The sequence below is a fragment of the Electrona antarctica genome (assembly GCF_951216825.1).
Source record: "Electrona antarctica genome assembly, chromosome: 6".
NCBI classification, from domain to species: Eukaryota; Metazoa; Chordata; class Actinopteri; order Myctophiformes; family Myctophidae; genus Electrona; species Electrona antarctica.
The window spans coordinates 13,123,615-13,145,321 of record NC_136811.1 but is presented as its reverse complement, the minus strand read 5'-3'; positions in this window follow the sequence as shown (position 1 = coordinate 13,145,321).

The following is a 21,707-nucleotide window of genomic DNA, read 5'->3' as shown; positions in this document are numbered from 1 at the left end:
GTTGGGGGGCTTCTAATTATTAGAAACCTGATTGAGAAATACTAAAAGAGTTTAATTCCATTGCTGAAAAGGTGATCTCTCTAACCATGTCAATTATCAAACTACAGATCCTACTAACGGTGCTGCACAACTCTGACCTACGATACATTGTGGACACTACGCACAAAAGTAAAACATAATAACTGTGGAAAAGTGATTATATAAAATATAAATATATTCTCTTCTTTTTCATTGGTGTTGCATAACTCTGACCTACATGTGCGTTTTGGACACTATAACTACGCACACAGGTAAAACATAATAGGCCTTACTGTAGAAAAGAGAATTGCATGCTGGTTATGCTTCTACTCCAATCAAAATGCACTGTTGGGACAACATCGTCAGCGTGTCGGCACAGTGACTATATCTGATTTGGCCAGCAGATGGCAATCCAGAGCAGAGTAGGAAATAGACCGTACAGAAACAATTTACGTGAGATCTATTCATATCAGACAACCACAAAATCAAGTGTGTGTAATTAAATAGCATTATTTCAGACCACTGGAAAAGAAGGCTATTTATATTTCATGTGTTTTATAGGCCTAAATGTAGCCTATCAATTGTTACAACCATCTTATTTTCTTTGGAGAGAGCATCTTATACTCTCCTTCTATTCTTTTTCTTTATTAAAGGAGTAGTTTCCCAAAACATTACTTATTTTTTTTCTATCAATTACACACCCCATGAAGCCTTGAATTAATGGAAATTTATTAGAAAAATAATAATAATTTGTGAACTAGCCTACTCAAGAGTAGATATGTCAAATTTGCTCAAACAGGAAAATGACACCTTTTCGACAACCGTGACTGTGATAGTACGTTCACTATGGTCCTACTGAGGAACTGTATACTTATCGTTAAAAAGGGTTTCTGCTTTGTTTGGCACAGAGAGGGTGGTGAATAACTAACCTTTTTGCGGAATCGACATCAAGAGATTTCGGAAGCATAATCTTTGAACCATGGGGTTGCTAGTGACCGTTTGTCCTGGCGTCCCAATATCTGATTGTAAAAAGAAGTTACTGCGAAAGTGCGAATATATCACAAAAGTCCTGAAGGGATCTGTAACCCAGGTTTATAATTGTCTGTATTTGCATCCCTGTTTTGTATGGTCACGGTGCCATCTGCATCAGGTCACAGCTCATCACACCGATCACTCACTCACTCACTCAGTCACACCAGTTTGAAATCAGCAATCACCACCACACCCTAGTATAAAGCACAGCACTTTTGCCACAGCCAGTGATGTGCACCTCTCTGACTGAGACAAAAGTGCTGTGCTTTATACTAGGGTGTGGTGGTGATTGCTGATTTCAAACTGGTGTGACTGAGTGAGTGAGTGAGTGATCGGTGTGATGAGCTGTGACCTGATGCAGATGGCACCGTGACCATACAAAACAGGGATGCAAATACAGACAATACAGACAATTATAAACCTGGGTTACAGATCCCCCATCATCCCTGGCTGAATCTTACAGGTTACAGCCTGCACATCTTAATTGAATCATGTTCGTCTTTCGAACATGATTCGATTTATGTTTTACTTTCAACATTGTTGGGGGGCTTCTAATTATTAGAAACCTGATTGAGAAATACTAAAAGAGTTTAATTCCATTGCTGAAAAGGTGATCTCTCTAACCATGTCAATTATCAAACTACAGATCCTACTAACGGTGCTGCACAACTCTGACCTACGATACATTGTGGACACTACGCACAAAAGTAAAACATAATAACTGTGGAAAAGTGATTATATAAAATATAAATATATTCTCTTCTTTTTCATTGGTGTTGCATAACTCTGACCTACATGTGCGTTTTGGACACTATAACTACACACACAGGTAAAACATAATAGGCCTTACTGTAGAAAAGAGAATTGCATGCTGGTTATGCTTCTACTCCAATCAAAATGCACTGTTGGGACAACATCGTCAGCGTGTCGGCACAGTGACTATATCTGATTTGGCCAGCAGATGGCAATCCAGAGCAGAGTAGGAAATAGACCGTACAGAAACAATTTACGTGAGATCTATTCATATCAGACAACCACAAAATCAAGTGTGTGTAATTAAATAGCATTATTTCAGACCACTGGAAAAGAAGGCTATTTATATTTCATGTGTTTTATAGGCCTAAATGTAGCCTATCAATTGTTACAACCATCTTATTTTCTTTGGAGAGAGCATCTTATACTCTCCTTCTATTCTTTTTCTTTATTAAAGGAGTAGTTTCCCAAAACATTACTTATTTTTTTTCTATCAATTACACACCCCATGAAGCCTTGAATTAATGGAAATTTATTAGAAAAATAATAATAATTTGTGAACTAGCCTACTCAAGAGTAGATATGTCAAATTTGCTCAAACAGGAAAATGACACCTTTTCGACAACCGTGACTGAGATAGTACGTTCACTATGGTCCTACTGAGGAACTGTATACTTATCGTTAAAAAGGGTTTCTGCTTTGTTTGGCACAGAGAGGGTGGTGAATAACTAACCTTTTTGCGGAATCGACATCAAGAGATTTCGGAAGCATAATCTTTGAACCATGGGGTTGCTAGTGACCGTTTGTCCTGGCGTCCCAATATCTGATTGTAAAAAGAAGAAGTTACTGCGAAAGTGCGAATATATCACAAAAGTCCTGAAGGGATCTGTAACCCAGGTTTTTAATTGTCTGTATTGTCTGTATTTGCATCCCTGTTTTGTATGGTCACGGTGCCATCTGCATCAGGTCACAGCTCATCACACCGATCACTCACTCACTCACTCAGTCACACCAGTTTGAAATCAGCAATCACCACCACACCCTAGTATAAAGCACAGCACTTTTGCCACAGCCAGTGATGTGCACCTCTCTGACTGAGACAAAAGTGCTGTGCTTTATACTAGGGTGTGGTGGTGATTGCTGATTTCAAACTGGTGTGACTGAGTGAGTGAGTGAGTGATCGGTGTGATGAGCTGTGACCTGATGCAGATGGCACCGTGACCATACAAAACAGGGATGCAAATACAGACAATACAGACAATTATAAACCTGGGTTACAGATCCCTCATCATCCCTAGCCTCGGTCCCAGGCTCACTTAACTGCGAAAAAGAAGAGCCTGGTCACAACCTAGGACAAATGAGCTATCTAAGGCAGGACTTCCGCCGTGTAACCCCCCCCCCCGGAAGTTAACGTTTTTTGACCAATCGCCGCGTTGTGTTCCCGAAAATGTATTCCCGCTGAAATGATCATTGGGTGGGGACTAGTAAACACAGCCGCACCGCGTGACGTAGTTATCTTACACGCAACACTTCCGCCACTTCCGCTGATAGTCTTTTCAGCGTAGGTCCTGCCCAGGGTGCATCATCCCTGGCTGAATCTTACAGGTTACAGCCTGCACATCTTAATTGAATCATGTTCGTCTTTCGAACATGATTCGATTTATGTTTTACTTTCAACATTGTTGGGGGGCTTCTAATTATTAGAAACCTGATTGAGAAATACTAAAAGAGTTTAATTCCATTGCTGAAAAGGTGATCTCTCTAACCATGTCAATTATCAAACTACAGATCCTACTAACGGTGCTGCACAACTCTGACCTACGATACATTGTGGACACTACGCACAAAAGTAAAACATAATAACTGTGGAAAAGTGATTATATAAAATATAAATATATTCTCTTCTTTTTCATTGGTGTTGCATAACTCTGACCTACATGTGCGTTTTGGACACTATAACTACGCACACAGGTAAAACATAATAGGCCTTACTGTAGAAAAGAGAATTGCATGCTGGTTATGCTTCTCCTCCAATCAAAATGCACTGTTGGGACAACATCGTCAGCGTGTCGGCACAGTGACTATATCTGATTTGGCCAGCAGATGGCAATCCAGAGCAGAGTAGGAAATAGACCGTACAGAAACAATTTACGTGAGATCTATTCATATCAGACAACCACAAAATCAAGTGTGTGTAATTAAATAGCATTATTTCAGACCACTGGAAAAGAAGGCTATTTATATTTCATGTGTTTTATAGGCCTAAATGTAGCCTATCAATTGTTACAACCATCTTATTTTCTTTGGAGAGAGCATCTTATACTCTCCTTCTATTCTTTTTCTTTATTAAAGGAGTAGTTTCCCAAAACATTACTTATTTTTTTTCTATCAATTACACACCCCATGAAGCCTTGAATTAATGGAAATGTATTAGAAAAATAATAATAATTTGTGAACTAGCCTACTCAAGAGTAGATATGTCAAATTTGCTCAAACAGGAAAATGACACCTTTTCGACAACCGTGACTGTGATAGTACGTTCACTATGGTCCTACTGAGGAACTGTATACTTATCGTTAAAAAGGGTTTCTGCTTTGTTTGGCACAGAGAGGGTGGTGAATAACTAACCTTTTTGCGGAATCGACATCAAGAGATTTCGGAAGCATAATCTTTGAACCATGGGGTTGCTAGTGACCGTTTGTCCTGGCGTCCCAATATCTGATTGTAAAAAGAAGAAGTTACTGCGAAAGTGCGAATATATCACAAAAGTCCTGAAGGGATCTGTAACCCAGGTTTATAATTGTCTGTATTTGCATCCCTGTTTTGTATGGTCACGGTGCCATCTGCATCAGGTCACAGCTCATCACACCGATCACTCACTCACTCACTCAGTCACACCAGTTTGAAATCAGCAATCACCACCACACCCTAGTATAAAGCACAGCACTTTTGCCACAGCCAGTGATGTGCACCTCTCTGACTGAGACAAAAGTGCTGTGCTTTATACTAGGGTGTGGTGGTGATTGCTGATTTCAAACTGGTGTGACTGAGTGAGTGAGTGAGTGATCGGTGTGATGAGCTGTGACCTGATGCAGATGGCACCGTGACCATACAAAACAGGGATGCAAATACAGACAATACAGACAATTATAAACCTGGGTTACAGATCCCTCATCATCCCTGGCTGAATCTTACAGGTTACAGCCTGCACATCTTAATTGAATCATGTTCGTCTTTCGAACATGATTCGATTTATGTTTTACTTTCAACATTGTTGGGGGGCTTCTAATTATTAGAAACCTGATTGAGAAATACTAAAAGAGTTTAATTCCATTGCTGAAAAGGTGATCTCTCTAACCATGTCAATTATCAAACTACAGATCCTACTAACGGTGCTGCACAACTCTGACCTACGATACATTGTGGACACTACGCACAAAAGTAAAACATAATAACTGTGGAAAAGTGATTATATAAAATATAAATATATTCTCTTCTTTTTCATTGGTGTTGCATAACTCTGACCTACATGTGCGTTTTGGACACTATAACTACGCACACAGGTAAAACATAATAGGCCTTACTGTAGAAAAGAGAATTGCATGCTGGTTATGCTTCTACTCCAATCAAAATGCACTGTTGGGACAACATCGTCAGCGTGTCGGCACAGTGACTATATCTGATTTGGCCAGCAGATGGCAATCCAGAGCAGAGTAGGAAATAGACCGTACAGAAACAATTTACGTGAGATCTATTCATATCAGACAACCACAAAATCAAGTGTGTGTAATTAAATAGCATTATTTCAGACCACTGGAAAAGAAGGCTATTTATATTTCATGTGTTTTATAGGCCTAAATGTAGCCTATCAATTGTTACAACCATCTTATTTTCTTTGGAGAGAGCATCTTATACTCTCCTTCTATTCTTTTTCTTTATTAAAGGAGTAGTTTCCCAAAACATTACTTATTTTTTTTCTATCAATTACACACCCCATGAAGCCTTGAATTAATGGAAATTTATTAGAAAAATAATAATAATTTGTGAACTAGCCTACTCAAGAGTAGATATGTCAAATTTGCTCAAACAGGAAAATGACACCTTTTCGACAACCGTGACTGTGATAGTACGTTCACTATGGTCCTACTGAGGAACTGTATACTTATCGTTAAAAAGGGTTTCTGCTTTGTTTGGCACAGAGAGGGTGGTGAATAACTAACCTTTTTGCGGAATCGACATCAAGAGATTTCGGAAGCATAATCTTTGAACCATGGGGTTGCTAGTGACCGTTTGTCCTGGCGTCCCAATATCTGATTGTAAAAAGAAGTTACTGCGAAAGTGCGAATATATCACAAAAGTCCTGAAGGGATCTGTAACCCAGGTTTATAATTGTCTGTATTTGCATCCCTGTTTTGTATGGTCACGGTGCCATCTGCATCAGGTCACAGCTCATCACACCGATCACTCACTCACTCACTCAGTCACACCAGTTTGAAATCAGCAATCACCACCACACCCTAGTATAAAGCACAGCACTTTTGCCACAGCCAGTGATGTGCACCTCTCTGACTGAGACAAAAGTGCTGTGCTTTATACTAGGGTGTGGTGGTGATTGCTGATTTCAAACTGGTGTGACTGAGTGAGTGAGTGAGTGATCGGTGTGATGAGCTGTGACCTGATGCAGATGGCACCGTGACCATACAAAACAGGGATGCAAATACAGACAATACAGACAATTATAAACCTGGGTTACAGATCCCCCATCATCCCTGGCTGAATCTTACAGGTTACAGCCTGCACATCTTAATTGAATCATGTTCGTCTTTCGAACATGATTCGATTTATGTTTTACTTTCAACATTGTTGGGGGGCTTCTAATTATTAGAAACCTGATTGAGAAATACTAAAAGAGTTTAATTCCATTGCTGAAAAGGTGATCTCTCTAACCATGTCAATTATCAAACTACAGATCCTACTAACGGTGCTGCACAACTCTGACCTACGATACATTGTGGACACTACGCACAAAAGTAAAACATAATAACTGTGGAAAAGTGATTATATAAAATATAAATATATTCTCTTCTTTTTCATTGGTGTTGCATAACTCTGACCTACATGTGCGTTTTGGACACTATAACTACACACACAGGTAAAACATAATAGGCCTTACTGTAGAAAAGAGAATTGCATGCTGGTTATGCTTCTACTCCAATCAAAATGCACTGTTGGGACAACATCGTCAGCGTGTCGGCACAGTGACTATATCTGATTTGGCCAGCAGATGGCAATCCAGAGCAGAGTAGGAAATAGACCGTACAGAAACAATTTACGTGAGATCTATTCATATCAGACAACCACAAAATCAAGTGTGTGTAATTAAATAGCATTATTTCAGACCACTGGAAAAGAAGGCTATTTATATTTCATGTGTTTTATAGGCCTAAATGTAGCCTATCAATTGTTACAACCATCTTATTTTCTTTGGAGAGAGCATCTTATACTCTCCTTCTATTCTTTTTCTTTATTAAAGGAGTAGTTTCCCAAAACATTACTTATTTTTTTTCTATCAATTACACACCCCATGAAGCCTTGAATTAATGGAAATTTATTAGAAAAATAATAATAATTTGTGAACTAGCCTACTCAAGAGTAGATATGTCAAATTTGCTCAAACAGGAAAATGACACCTTTTCGACAACCGTGACTGAGATAGTACGTTCACTATGGTCCTACTGAGGAACTGTATACTTATCGTTAAAAAGGGTTTCTGCTTTGTTTGGCACAGAGAGGGTGGTGAATAACTAACCTTTTTGCGGAATCGACATCAAGAGATTTCGGAAGCATAATCTTTGAACCATGGGGTTGCTAGTGACCGTTTGTCCTGGCGTCCCAATATCTGATTGTAAAAAGAAGAAGTTACTGCGAAAGTGCGAATATATCACAAAAGTCCTGAAGGGATCTGTAACCCAGGTTTTTAATTGTCTGTATTGTCTGTATTTGCATCCCTGTTTTGTATGGTCACGGTGCCATCTGCATCAGGTCACAGCTCATCACACCGATCACTCACTCACTCACTCAGTCACACCAGTTTGAAATCAGCAATCACCACCACACCCTAGTATAAAGCACAGCACTTTTGCCACAGCCAGTGATGTGCACCTCTCTGACTGAGACAAAAGTGCTGTGCTTTATACTAGGGTGTGGTGGTGATTGCTGATTTCAAACTGGTGTGACTGAGTGAGTGAGTGAGTGATCGGTGTGATGAGCTGTGACCTGATGCAGATGGCACCGTGACCATACAAAACAGGGATGCAAATACAGACAATACAGACAATTATAAACCTGGGTTACAGATCCCTCATCATCCCTAGCCTCGGTCCCAGGCTCACTTAACTGCGAAAAAGAAGAGCCTGGTCACAACCTAGGACAAATGAGCTATCTAAGGCAGGACTTCCGCCGTGTAACCCCCCCCCCCGGAAGTTAACGTTTTTTGACCAATCGCCGCGTTGTGTTCCCGAAAATGTATTCCCGCTGAAATGATCATTGGGTGGGGACTAGTAAACACAGCCGCACCGCGTGACGTAGTTATCTTACACGCAACACTTCCGCCACTTCCGCTGATAGTCTTTTCAGCGTAGGTCCTGCCCAGGGTGCATCATCCCTGGCTGAATCTTACAGGTTACAGCCTGCACATCTTAATTGAATCATGTTCGTCTTTCGAACATGATTCGATTTATGTTTTACTTTCAACATTGTTGGGGGGCTTCTAATTATTAGAAACCTGATTGAGAAATACTAAAAGAGTTTAATTCCATTGCTGAAAAGGTGATCTCTCTAACCATGTCAATTATCAAACTACAGATCCTACTAACGGTGCTGCACAACTCTGACCTACGATACATTGTGGACACTACGCACAAAAGTAAAACATAATAACTGTGGAAAAGTGATTATATAAAATATAAATATATTCTCTTCTTTTTCATTGGTGTTGCATAACTCTGACCTACATGTGCGTTTTGGACACTATAACTACGCACACAGGTAAAACATAATAGTTCTTACTGTAGAAAAGAGAATTGCATGCTGGTTATGCTTCTCCTCCAATCAAAATGCACTGTTGGGACAACATCGTCAGCGTGTCGGCACAGTGACTATATCTGATTTGGCCAGCAGATGGCAATCCAGAGCAGAGTAGGAAATAGACCGTACAGAAACAATTTACGTGAGATCTATTCATATCAGACAACCACAAAATCAAGTGTGTGTAATTAAATAGCATTATTTCAGACCACTGGAAAAGAAGGCTATTTATATTTCATGTGTTTTATAGGCCTAAATGTAGCCTATCAATTGTTACAACCATCTTATTTTCTTTGGAGAGAGCATCTTATACTCTCCTTCTATTCTTTTTCTTTATTAAAGGAGTAGTTTCCCAAAACATTACTTATTTTTTTTCTATCAATTACACACCCCATGAAGCCTTGAATTAATGGAAATTTATTAGAAAAATAATAATAATTTGTGAACTAGCCTACTCAAGAGTAGATATGTCAAATTTGCTCAAACAGGAAAATGACACCTTTTCGACAACCGTGACTGTGATAGTACGTTCACTATGGTCCTACTGAGGAACTGTATACTTAACGTTAAAAAGGGTTTCTGCTTTGTTTGGCACAGAGAGGGTGGTGAATAACTAACCTTTTTGCGGAATCGACATCAAGAGATTTCGGAAGCATAATCTTTGAACCATGGGGTTGCTAGTGACCGTTTGTCCTGGCGTCCCAATATCTGATTGTAAAAAGAAGAAGTTACTGCGAAAGTGCGAATATATCACAAAAGTCCTGAAGGGATCTGTAACCCAGGTTTATAATTGTCTGTATTTGCATCCCTGTTTTGTATGGTCACGGTGCCATCTGCATCAGGTCCCAGCTCATCACACCGATCACTCACTCACTCACTCAGTCACACCAGTTTGAAATCAGCAATCACCACCACACCCTAGTATAAAGCACAGCACTTTTGCCACAGCCAGTGATGTGCACCTCTCTGACTGAGACAAAAGTGCTGTGCTTTATACTAGGGTGTGGTGGTGATTGCTGATTTCAAACTGGTGTGACTGAGTGAGTGAGTGAGTGATCGGTGTGATGAGCTGTGACCTGATGCAGATGGCACCGTGACCATACAAAACAGGGATGCAAATACAGACAATACAGACAATTATAAACCTGGGTTACAGATCCCTCATCATCCCTGGCTGAATCGTACAGGTTACAGCCTGCACATCTTAATTGAATCATGTTCGTCTTTCGAACATGATTCGATTTATGTTTTACTTTCAACATTGTTGGGGGGCTTCTAATTATTAGAAACCTGATTGAGAAATACTAAAAGAGTTTAATTCCATTGCTGAAAAGGTGATCTCTCTAACCATGTCAATTATCAAACTACAGATCCTACTAACGGTGCTGCACAACTCTGACCTACGATACTACGATCAAGTGTGTGTAATTAAATAGCATTATTTCAGACCACTGGAAAAGAAGGCTATTTATATTTCATGTGTTTTATAGGCCTAAATGTAGCCTATCAATTGTTACAACCATCTTATTTTCTTTGGAGAGAGCATCTTATACTCTCCTTCTATTCTTTTTCTTTATTAAAGGAGTAGTTTCCCAAAACATTACTTATTTTTTTTCTATCAATTACACACCCCATGAAGCCTTGAATTAATGGAAATTTATTAGAAAAATAATAATAATTTGTGAACTAGCCTACTCAAGAGTAGATATGTCAAATTTGAGTGAGTGAGTGAGTGATCGGTGTGATGAGCTGTGACCTGATGCAGATGGCACCGTGACCATACAAAACAGGGATGCAAATACAGACAATACAGACAATTATAAACCTGGGTTACAGATCCCTCATCATCCCTGGCTGAATCTTACAGGTTACAGCCTGCACATCTTAATTGAATCATGTTCGTCTTTCGAACATGATTCGATTTATGTTTTACTTTCAACATTGTTGGGGGGCTTCGAATTATTAGAAACCTGATTGAGAAATACTAAAAGAGTTTAATTCCATTGCTGAAAAGGTGATCTCTCTAACCATGTCAATTATCAAACTACAGATCCTACTAACGGTGCGGCACAACTCTGACCTACGATACTACGATCAAGTGTGTGTAATAAAATAGCATTATTTCAGACCACTGGAAAAGAAGGCTATTTATATTTCATGTGTTTTATAGGCCTAAATGTAGCCTATCAATTGTTACAACCATCTTATTTTCTTTGGAGAGAGCATCTTATACTCTCCTTCTATTCTTTTTCTTTATTAAAGGAGTAGTTTCCCAAAACATTACTTATTTTTTTTCTATCAATTACACACCCCATGAAGCCTTGAATTAATGGAAATGTATTAGAAAAATAATAATAATTTGTGAACTAGCCTACTCAAGAGTAGATATGTCAAATTTGAGTGAGTGAGTGAGTGAGTGATCGGTGTGATGAGCTGTGACCTGATGCAGATGGCACCGTGACCATACAAAACAGGGATGCAAATACAGACAATACAGACAATTATAAACCTGGGTTACAGATCCCTCATCATCCCTGGCTGAATCTTACAGGTTACAGCCTGCACATCTTAATTGAATCATGTTCGTCTTTCGAACATGATTCGATTTATGTTTTACTTTCAACATTGTTGGGGGGCTTCGAATTATTAGAAACCTGATTGAGAAATACTAAAAGAGTTTAATTCCATTGCTGAAAAGGTGATCTCTCTAACCATGTCAATTATCAAACTACAGATACTACTAACGGTGCTGCACAACTCTGACCTACGATACTACGATCAAGTGTGTGTAATAAAATAGCATTATTTCAGACCACTGGAAAAGAAGGCTATTTATATTTCATGTGTTTTATAGGCCTAAATGTAGCCTATCAATTGTTACAACCATCTTATTTTCTTTGGAGAGAGCATCTTATACTCTCCTTCTATTCTTTTTCTTTATTAAAGGAGTAGTTTCCCAAAACATTACTTATTTTTTTTCTATCAATTACACACCCCATGAAGCCTTGAATTAATGGAAATTTATTAGAAAAATAATAATAATTTGTGAACTAGCCTACTCAAGAGTAGATATGTCAAATTTGAGTGAGTGAGTGAGTGAGTGATCGGTGTGATGAGCTGTGACCTGATGCAGATGGCACCGTGACCATACAAAACAGGGATGCAAATACAGACAATACAGACAATTATAAACCTGGGTTACAGATCCCTCATCATCCCTGGCTGAATCTTACAGGTTACAGCCTGCACATCTTAATTGAATCATGTTCGTCTTTCGAACATGATTCGATTTATGTTTTACTTTCAACATTGTTGGGGGGCTTCGAATTATTAGAAACCTGATTGAGAAATACTAAAAGAGTTTAATTCCATTGCTGAAAAGGTGATCTCTCTAACCATGTCAATTATCAAACTACAGATACTACTAACGGTGCTGCACAACTCTGACCTACGATACTACGATCAAGTGTGTGTAATAAAATAGCATTATTTCAGACCACTGGAAAAGAAGGCTATTTATATTTCATGTGTTTTATAGGCCTAAATGTAGCCTATCAATTGTTACAACCATCTTATTTTCTTTGGAGAGAGCATCTTATACTCTCCTTCTATTCTTTTTCTTTATTAAAGGAGTAGTTTCCCAAAACATTACTTATTTTTTTTCTATCAATTACACACCCCATGAAGCCTTGAATTAATGGAAATTTATTAGAAAAATAATAATAATTTGTGAACTAGCCTACTCAAGAGTAGATATGTCAAATTTGAGTGAGTGAGTGAGTGATCAGTGTGATGAGCTGTGACCTGATGCAGATGGCACCGTGACCATACAAAACAGGGATGCAAATACAGACAATACAGACAATTATAAACCTGGGTTACAGATCCCTCATCATCCCTGGCTGAATCTTACAGGTTACAGCCTGCACATCTTAATTGAATCATGTTCATCTTTCGAACATGATCCGATTTATGTTTTACTTTCAACATTGTTGGGGGGCTTCTAATTATTAGAAACCTGATTGAGAAATACTAAAAGAGTTTAATTCCATTGCTGAAAAGGTGATCTCTCTAACCATGTCAATTATCAAACTACAGATCCTATTAACGGTGCTGCACAACTCTGACCTACGATACATTGTGGACACTACGCACAAAAGTAAAACATAATAACTGTGGAAAAGTGATTATATAAAATATAAATATATTCTCTTCTTTTTCATTGGTGTTGCATAACTCTGACCTACATGTGCGTTTTGGACACTATAACTACGCACACAGGTAAAACATAATAGGCCTTACTGTAGAAAAGAGAATTGCATGCTGGTTATGCTTCTCCTCCAATAAAAATGCACTGTTGGGACAACATCGTCAGCGTGTCGGCACAGTGACTATATCTGATTTGGCCAGCAGATGGCAATCCAGAGCAGAGTAGGAAATAGACCGTACAGAAACAATTTACGTGAGATCTATTCATATCAGACAACCACAAAATCAAGTGTGTGTAATTAAATAGCATTATTTCAGACCACTGGAAAAGAAGGCTATTTATATTTCATGTGTTTTATAGGCCTAAATGTAGCCTATCAATTGTTACAACCATCTTATTTTCTTTGGAGAGAGCATCTTATACTCTCCTTCTATTCTTTTTCTTTATTAAAGGAGTAGTTTCCCAAAACATTACTTATTTTTTTTCTATCAATTACACACCCCATGAAGCCTTGAATTAATGGAAATTTATTAGAAAAATATTAATAATTTGTGAACTAGCCTACTCAAGAGTAGATATGTCAAATTTGCTCAAACAGGAAAATGACACCTTTTCGACAACCGTGACTGAGATAGTACGTTCACTATGGTCCTACTGAGGAACTGTATACTTATTGTTAAAAAGGGTTTCTGCTTTGTTTGGCACAGAGAGGGTGGTGAATAACTAACCTTTTTGCGGAATCGACATCAAGAGATTTCGGAAGCATAATTTTTGAACCATGGGGTTGCAAGTGACCGTTTGTCCTGGCGTCCCAATATCTGATTGTAAAAAGAAAAAAATACTGCAAATATATCACAAAAGTCCTGAAGGGATCCCTCATCATCCCTGGCTGAATGTTACAGCCTGCACATCTTAATTGAATCATGTTCGTCTGATTTATGTTTTACTTTCAACATTGTTGGGGGGCTTCTAATTATTAGAAACCTGCTGGAGAAATACTAAAAGAGATATTATCCATTGCTGAAAAGACGATCTCTCTAACCATCTCACGTATCAAACTATAGATTCTACTAAAGGTGTTGCATAACTCTGACCTACATGTGCGTTTTGGACACTATAACTACGCACAGGTAAAAAATAATAGGCCTTTCTTCTCCTCCAATCAAAATGCACTGTTGGGACAACGTCGTCAGCGCGTCGGCACAGTGACTATGGGCGCGTTCGGAAATAGCGCACTGAGCCCACTGTGCATTGCAATGCAAACTAATAAGCGAGTGCGCTCCGGTGTGGTATTTCCGAACGCGCCCTATATCTGATTTGGCCAGCAGATGGCAATCCAGAGCAGAGTATGAAATAGACAGTACAGAAACAATTTACGTGAGATCTATTCATATCAGACAACCACAAAATCAAGTGTGAAATTATAAATAGCATTATTTCAGACCACTGGAAAAGAAGGCTATTTATATTTCATGTGTTTTATAGGCCTAAATGTAGCCTATCAATAGTAGTCAAGAGTAGTTTACCCAAAACATTACTTATTTTCTATCAATTACTCACCCCATGAAGCCTTGAATGAATGGAAATGTATTAGGAAAAAAATAAATAATTGTGAACTAGCCTACTCAAGAGTAGATATGTCAAATTTGCTCAAACATTCGACAACCATGACTGTGATAGTACATTCACTATGGTCCTACTGATGAACTGTAGACTTATCGTTAAAAAGGGCTTCTGCTTTGTTTGGCACAGAGAGGGTGGTGAATAACCAACCTTTTTGCGGAATCGACATCAAGAGATTTCGGAAGCATAATTTTTGAACCATGGGGTTGCTAGTGACCGTTTGTCCTGGCGTCCCAATTTCTGATTGTATTAAAAAAAACATTTATTTAACTACAAATATCAGAAGTCTAAATAGTGTTAGCATTAGCAACCCGTAACATGTTTGAGAAGCATTGACGTAGGGCTAGGCAGTAGGCAGGCACAATTATAACAGTACATGGGGCTGTTGTCACTATGACAGTAGGCGTCTGTATTATGACTGCCGTAATGTTCATAATGTAAAATATACATTTCAAATGACAAAGTATATTATGCATATGCAATGATAAATATACAGGCTTACTTATTTCCACATAAATGCTTAATTTCACTCCGGATCTTACAAATCTCAAGGTTCAGCTGAACAATGAATGTTGCCTGCACATCTTAATTGAATCATGTTCATCTGATTTATGTTTTACTCTCAACATTGTTGGGGGGCTTCTAATTATTAGAAACCTGCTTGAGAAATATCATATCATATAATGAGAATATATTCCAAATCCTGATCTCTCTAACCATCTCACGTATCAAACTATAGATTAAGTTAAAGGTGTTGCATAACTCTGACCTACATGTGCGATTTGGACACTATAACTACGTACACAGGTAAAACATAATAGGCCTTACTGTAGAAAAGAGATTATATCAAATATAAAATTAATATATCTACTGCGAATAATCTATTTTCGATACACCGAATTGCATGCTGGTTATGCATCTCCTCCAATCAAAATGCACCGTTGGGACAACGTCGCCAGTGTGTCGGCACAGAGACTATATCTGACTTGACCAGCAGATGGCAATCCAGAGCAGAGTAGGAAATAGACAGTACAGAAACAATTTACGTGAGATCTATTCATATGAGACAACCACGAAATCAAGTGTGAAATAATTAAATAGCATTATTTCAGACCACTGGAAAAAAGGCTGTGTTTTATAGGCCTAAATGTAGCCTACCAATTTTTTACAAGTTACCATCTTATTTACTCTCCTTCTATTCCTCTTCTTTATTAAAGGAGTAGTTTACCCCAAAAAAATACTTATTTTCTATCAATTAGCCTACACACCCCATGAAGCCTTGAATTATTGGAAATGTATTAGAAAACAAGTTAAAAAAAAAAATTGTGAACTAGCCTACTCAAGATACATGTCAAACAGGAAAATGACACCTTTTCGACAACCATGACTGAGATAGTATGTTCACTATGGTCCTACTGATGAACTGTGGACTTGTCACTTAAAAGGGCTTCTGCTTTGTTTGGCACAGAGAGGGTGGTGAATAACCAACCTTTTTGCGGAATCGACATCAAGAGATTTCGGAAGCATAATTTTTTAACATAGGGAATGCTAGTGATCGAGAACCCTGACGTCCCAACTTTAGTTTGTAAAAAAAAAAAATCACACCCGTGTGAAGTGTGAACTGAGTGGTGCAACTACATGTCACATACTAACCATAGCAACCATGCTCGTTTTTTTGGTTGCTAACCATAGCAGCCATGCTCGTTTTTTTGGTACGAACAAACACAGGTACACAGGTACAAAGCCAGTTGTTGGAGTGGTTTGCACCACTCAAAATATTTAATATTATTATAACAATACAGATGAGAAACACCATCACATTCAATGTACATGTATTAAAATATGTTGAAAGATTTGGGCATGGCAGGATAATGAAAACTCAGGTCTGTAACTGGCAATTATGGAAGCCCTTTAAAATTATGTCTTTGAAAAAAAGTCACTGATCTAGCTCCGTTGATTGGCACAGAGATGAGTATAGTTGCAACAAAATGCCATTACTAGCAAACACATCCCTCCATCCAGACGAGATATTACTCAAGAGTTGGTCTTTGCTAGTCACTATGATGATTAGCTCATCTGTAACATTTCATGCATAAGTGTTATTTTCAACATTGTTGGGGGGCTTCTATTTATTAGAAACCTACTGGATAAATACTAAAAGAGTTTAATTCCATTGCTGAAAAGGTGATCTCTCTAACCATCTCAATTATCAAACTACAGATCGGTGCTGCACAACTCTGACCTACAATACATTGTGGACACTACGCACAAAAGTAAAACATAATAACTGTGGAAAAGTGATTATATAAAATATAAATATATTCTCTTCTTTTTCATTAAAGGAGTAGATTAGAAAATAAGTATGTTTTTGGGTGAACTACTCTTTTAAGATAGATATGTCAAATTTGCTCTTTCAACAACCATGACTGAGATGGTATGTTCACTATGGTCCTACTGAGGAACTATAGACCAATCAATAAAAAGGGGTTTGCTTTGTTATCTTATGGAACACTAGCTACTGGCAGTGAACTCCATGTTCCACGTTGCTCCAGAAAAGAACAGGCAAGAGATGAACATTCCAAGACTGGGCCACAGGTGTTGTACATCAGCTGGACTGCATACTTGTGAGGCAAAAGTGGAGGAACTCTATTCTGAATCGTGACCCATATAGTGAGGCAGCTTAAGGCCATATTTTAGCAAAATGTCTACGCGGCGGACAAAAGCGCCAATTTTTTTCCACATGCTCTCCATAACCATACGTTTCATTTTGGAAGGGGGGCCACGTCATCAAGATGTCAGAAGGTGGCCATCTTGGCGTTCAAAAATGGCCACCATGTAATATCTATAAGTGCCACTATCTCGGCTTCTAAGCCACTTAGAAGGTCAATCTTGGTGTCAAAATATACATTATCTAGGTCAAGGAATGCAATAAGGTCATTGAGAATATCAGTAGACGTTTATTTGTGCCAATATTGAATAAATACGGTCATTCTAGCAACATATTTATCATCTTCAACTCTGTTAGCAGTCAGACACATTGAAAAAAGTGTGTGTGTGCGTGCAGTGAAAAGGGGAGGGGTCGGTGAATGTGGAAATTGTAATTGTAAATTGTAATTTGCGTCACAGCGAAATGTTGCGCAATAACAGTATGTCATACAAAAGCAATATTTGTACAGTAAATATGGCAGTTGCATGGATGCAATGTAGTGCAGATGGATTTCTGTGGCATGCATCCTTTTTTGTGCATAGAGAGATGTGTGCTAACGGAGTGATTTGGTAGGAGAAGTCGGACGGATAAACGGGCATATTGCTTTGCACCCCCTATAGTAGAAGGATGAGCATCAAAACTATATTTTAAATACTTTTCATTAGCACATGCATGCCTTTTACATTCCATAGGGCTGGACCACACATGGACCCCATTTGGTTGTTTTCTGCATCTTCCTCTGTGACCTGCCACCTTCATGTCATCTCTCACAGCATCCTTAAACCTCGTCTTTGGCCATCCTCTTACCTGGCAGCTACATCTTCAGCATCCTTCTCCCAATGTACCCTCATCCCTCCTTTTCACATGTCTAAACCATCTCAACCTCGATCACATCTCTTGCTTTATCCCCAAACCTTCTAACCTGGGCTGATCCTCTAATTTAGTCATATCTAATAATGTCCTTCCTTTTACAATTTACAATTTACAATTTAGGCATTTAGCAGACGCTCTTAATCCAGAGCGACTTACAATAGGCAAGAACAAAAAGCATGGGAATACATCACATATGTAACAAAATGCATTTATCGCGAAACATGCGTAAGCTAAGACCGTGACTAGAACATATCTATATAATGACACTATACATATAAACTATAACTAGAACATATCTATATAATGACACTATACATATAAACTACACATATGTGCTATACTATGCTGTACATATATACTATGAAGTGCTATGACTACATACAATGCACTTATTGTGCTGTCTACATGACATGCTATAAGTCTGTTTCAAATGCTATATAAGTCTAAGAAGTGCTGTCTAAGGGGGTAGGGTAAGTGCTATGGGCCATGATGGAGCCTGAATGAGCCATAATGAGAACCATAGCACCCTTAATTTTGCCACATCCAGCGGTGCCTCCTTTTCATCAGTGCCACCAGCATGGCTGGTCTCACTACCATGTTATACATCTTCCCTCTCACTGGTAGCCTTTTGTCACAAATAACTTCTGAAAACATATGTCCCATTTTCTCAATACACTGGCTTCGCTTGCTAGAACATTTCCATCTCTATACTCACCTTAACCTGTTACACTACTGTCTAGCCAATTGGTACAAATCAATTTATCCCTCCCTCACCATCTCTCTTTGCCTTACCTCTATACTTACTGTACCCTCTGAAACTCATGGCATTGCCCATTGACATATATATTAATTAATAATCTCTTTTAGAAGGGAGACCTGGGCTACAACAAGATGGCAACATCCTACTATAATGCACACAGTCTGTGTGTGTGTCTGTACATCTGTAATCCACGTAACTCGAGAACCGTTTGCCCCACCGACTTCAAATTCGACACACACGTTCCACACACCCACAGGGAGTGCAGTGCCCGGTGTCGAGTCGGTCGGACCCACGGTTGTCCAGAACCGCCCTTTTTCATTTGGCGGCCATCTTTGAATGCCAAGATGGCCGCCTTCTGACATCTTGATGACGTGGCCCCCCTTCCAAAATGAAACATATGGTTATGGAGAGCATGTGGAAAAATGTTGGCGCTTTTGTCCGCCGCGTCCACATCATTTCGCTAAGCTACCGGACTAATACAGCATGTTCAGATCTGTGGGCTCTGACCACTGCGTGGTCTCCATGAGGGTGCGAGTCGTGCGACTGAGCCTCAGAGTCCCCAAGCCAAGCCCTATGATCCAGTATGACTGGAAGGCATTCTCAATCTCCACTGACCCTGACCTGCAAGCCAACTATACGGAGGAGGTCAGGAGGCACTTCCAGCTGCTGGATGAGGGAATGTAGCCTAACCAAGAATACAGGTGATTCGTTGTCGCAAATGAGGAGGCGATCAGTCTTTCTGTGCTCGTACTGGACAAAACAGATCCTCCCTGCAGTCCAGACACCCAGAGGTCGGCTCGGTCTAGGGTGGAGGAAGCATGGCGTTGCTTTGTACGAGAGCCAACTTAAGAGAGACAAAGCCAAACAGCGTCTCTTCAGTACCTACGATAACATCAAAGGGGAGGAACTGATGGAGCGGAATAGGCATACCCCCAGAGGTCGTAAAGAACCTAAACTAATTATTCATGGCATTTTTATTTAGGTCTAAATGTAGCCTACCAATTTGTTGTTATTTACAAACATCTTATTTTATCTGGAGAGAGCATCTTTTTTTCTCTCCTTCTCTTCCGCTGTAGTTTACAAAAAAAGTGACTTATTTTCTATCAATTACACACCCCATGAAACCTTGAATTCATTCATGGAGATGAATGAACTCTTTTGACAACCATGACTGAGATGCTGGCTCGGCTCCAGGATTAAATGACTGAGGGGGCAGTTGAAAATGGCGAGGGGGCACACGTCATTTTTTAATAGTAATTCAATTTGTATAGGCCTATAAAACTTTTTTATAAAACAGAATTTCGCAAGTGAGGGTGCCAGGTCCCCTGTGGCGCTGGGCCTGCTGAGAGGCGAGGAACTGTAGACCAATTATTATCCTTTCTTCCCTTCTTCTTTTTCATCTCCTCATTCTGCTTTTCTCATCTCATCTCAAGATTTTTAAGATTAAGATAACATGTCAAATTTGCTCAAGCAGGATAAACACAAAAATTTAACATTTTACACTTCGGCTGATGATTTTGCAAATGATTTAGCACAATTGTAGTAAAGAATTCTATGGCATTCCAACTGTGTTATTTAGACATATCTTCATAACTGGCAATGAGGCTCTTGAGCAATGACTCCAATCAGCACAGAGTCTGATATTCCTTCTGCTCTGCTTGAAATCGTGTATGTCGACCAAATTAATCAGGACTTCAAGGCACGTTTATTGACTACTTATAGGTAATATGACCAGGTCAAATAAATCAACTGATTCTGCACGGAAAGAAAAGGAAGTATGGACTCTTTGCAGAGTAGAGCATGTGTTATGACCCTCGCGAGAAATGCAGGCTCAGCATGAATATTTGATGCAACACTCAAGTGGTTACATCATGTATGTTGCTTTTGTTTTTCAAGGCCAATGGACTGAGAGGCACCATGTGTCTCTGGACATAGGTAGTATGGGTATACATGCTGTTCTGGGCCTCCCTTTGACTTTGGGAGCTATATGGACCACAATTAGGAACTAGCTGCACTATCAAATGGCTTGCCCTGCTCACATAGCAAATTGTTACATACATTAAAACTGATATGCCTTATGGGGTGTACCTCTCTCTCTCTCTCGTCTAGAGGTCGTCCTCAGACGAGCCTTCCATTGTCGCTTCCAGTCATACCAGTTTACTACAATTGCAATGTCCCCTGTTTGATTCAGGCCACATGTGGGGTATGTTTTCCCACCTCTCTAACCACAGCTTTCTTTCTGTACACTCTCCTATCCAAATAATAACTTTGGGGGAAAGGACCTGCACCATAACAAAATACATGCGAAAATAATTCTGGGGAAACATTTGGTGAAAATTGACCATCTACATTCAAGCTCACAATGTGTTGTGAGCTTGTAGATCAGCTATTTTCTGGAAAGATATTTGGGGAGATGGAGATGCCGCCCATGCACCACTCGCCACCCCCTGGAAATGGCACTGATGGAGAGAGAATGACAGAAACTGAGAAAAGAAAAATACAAATAGCCTACAATAATAGGTATTCAACACAATAAAATAATATTAAATATAATATTTAAAAAATTGTATAGGCCTATACCACTGCAGAAAGATAGAAGAGACTTCAAGCCAGCTTGTATTAAGTGTTTAAATATCAATAACAAT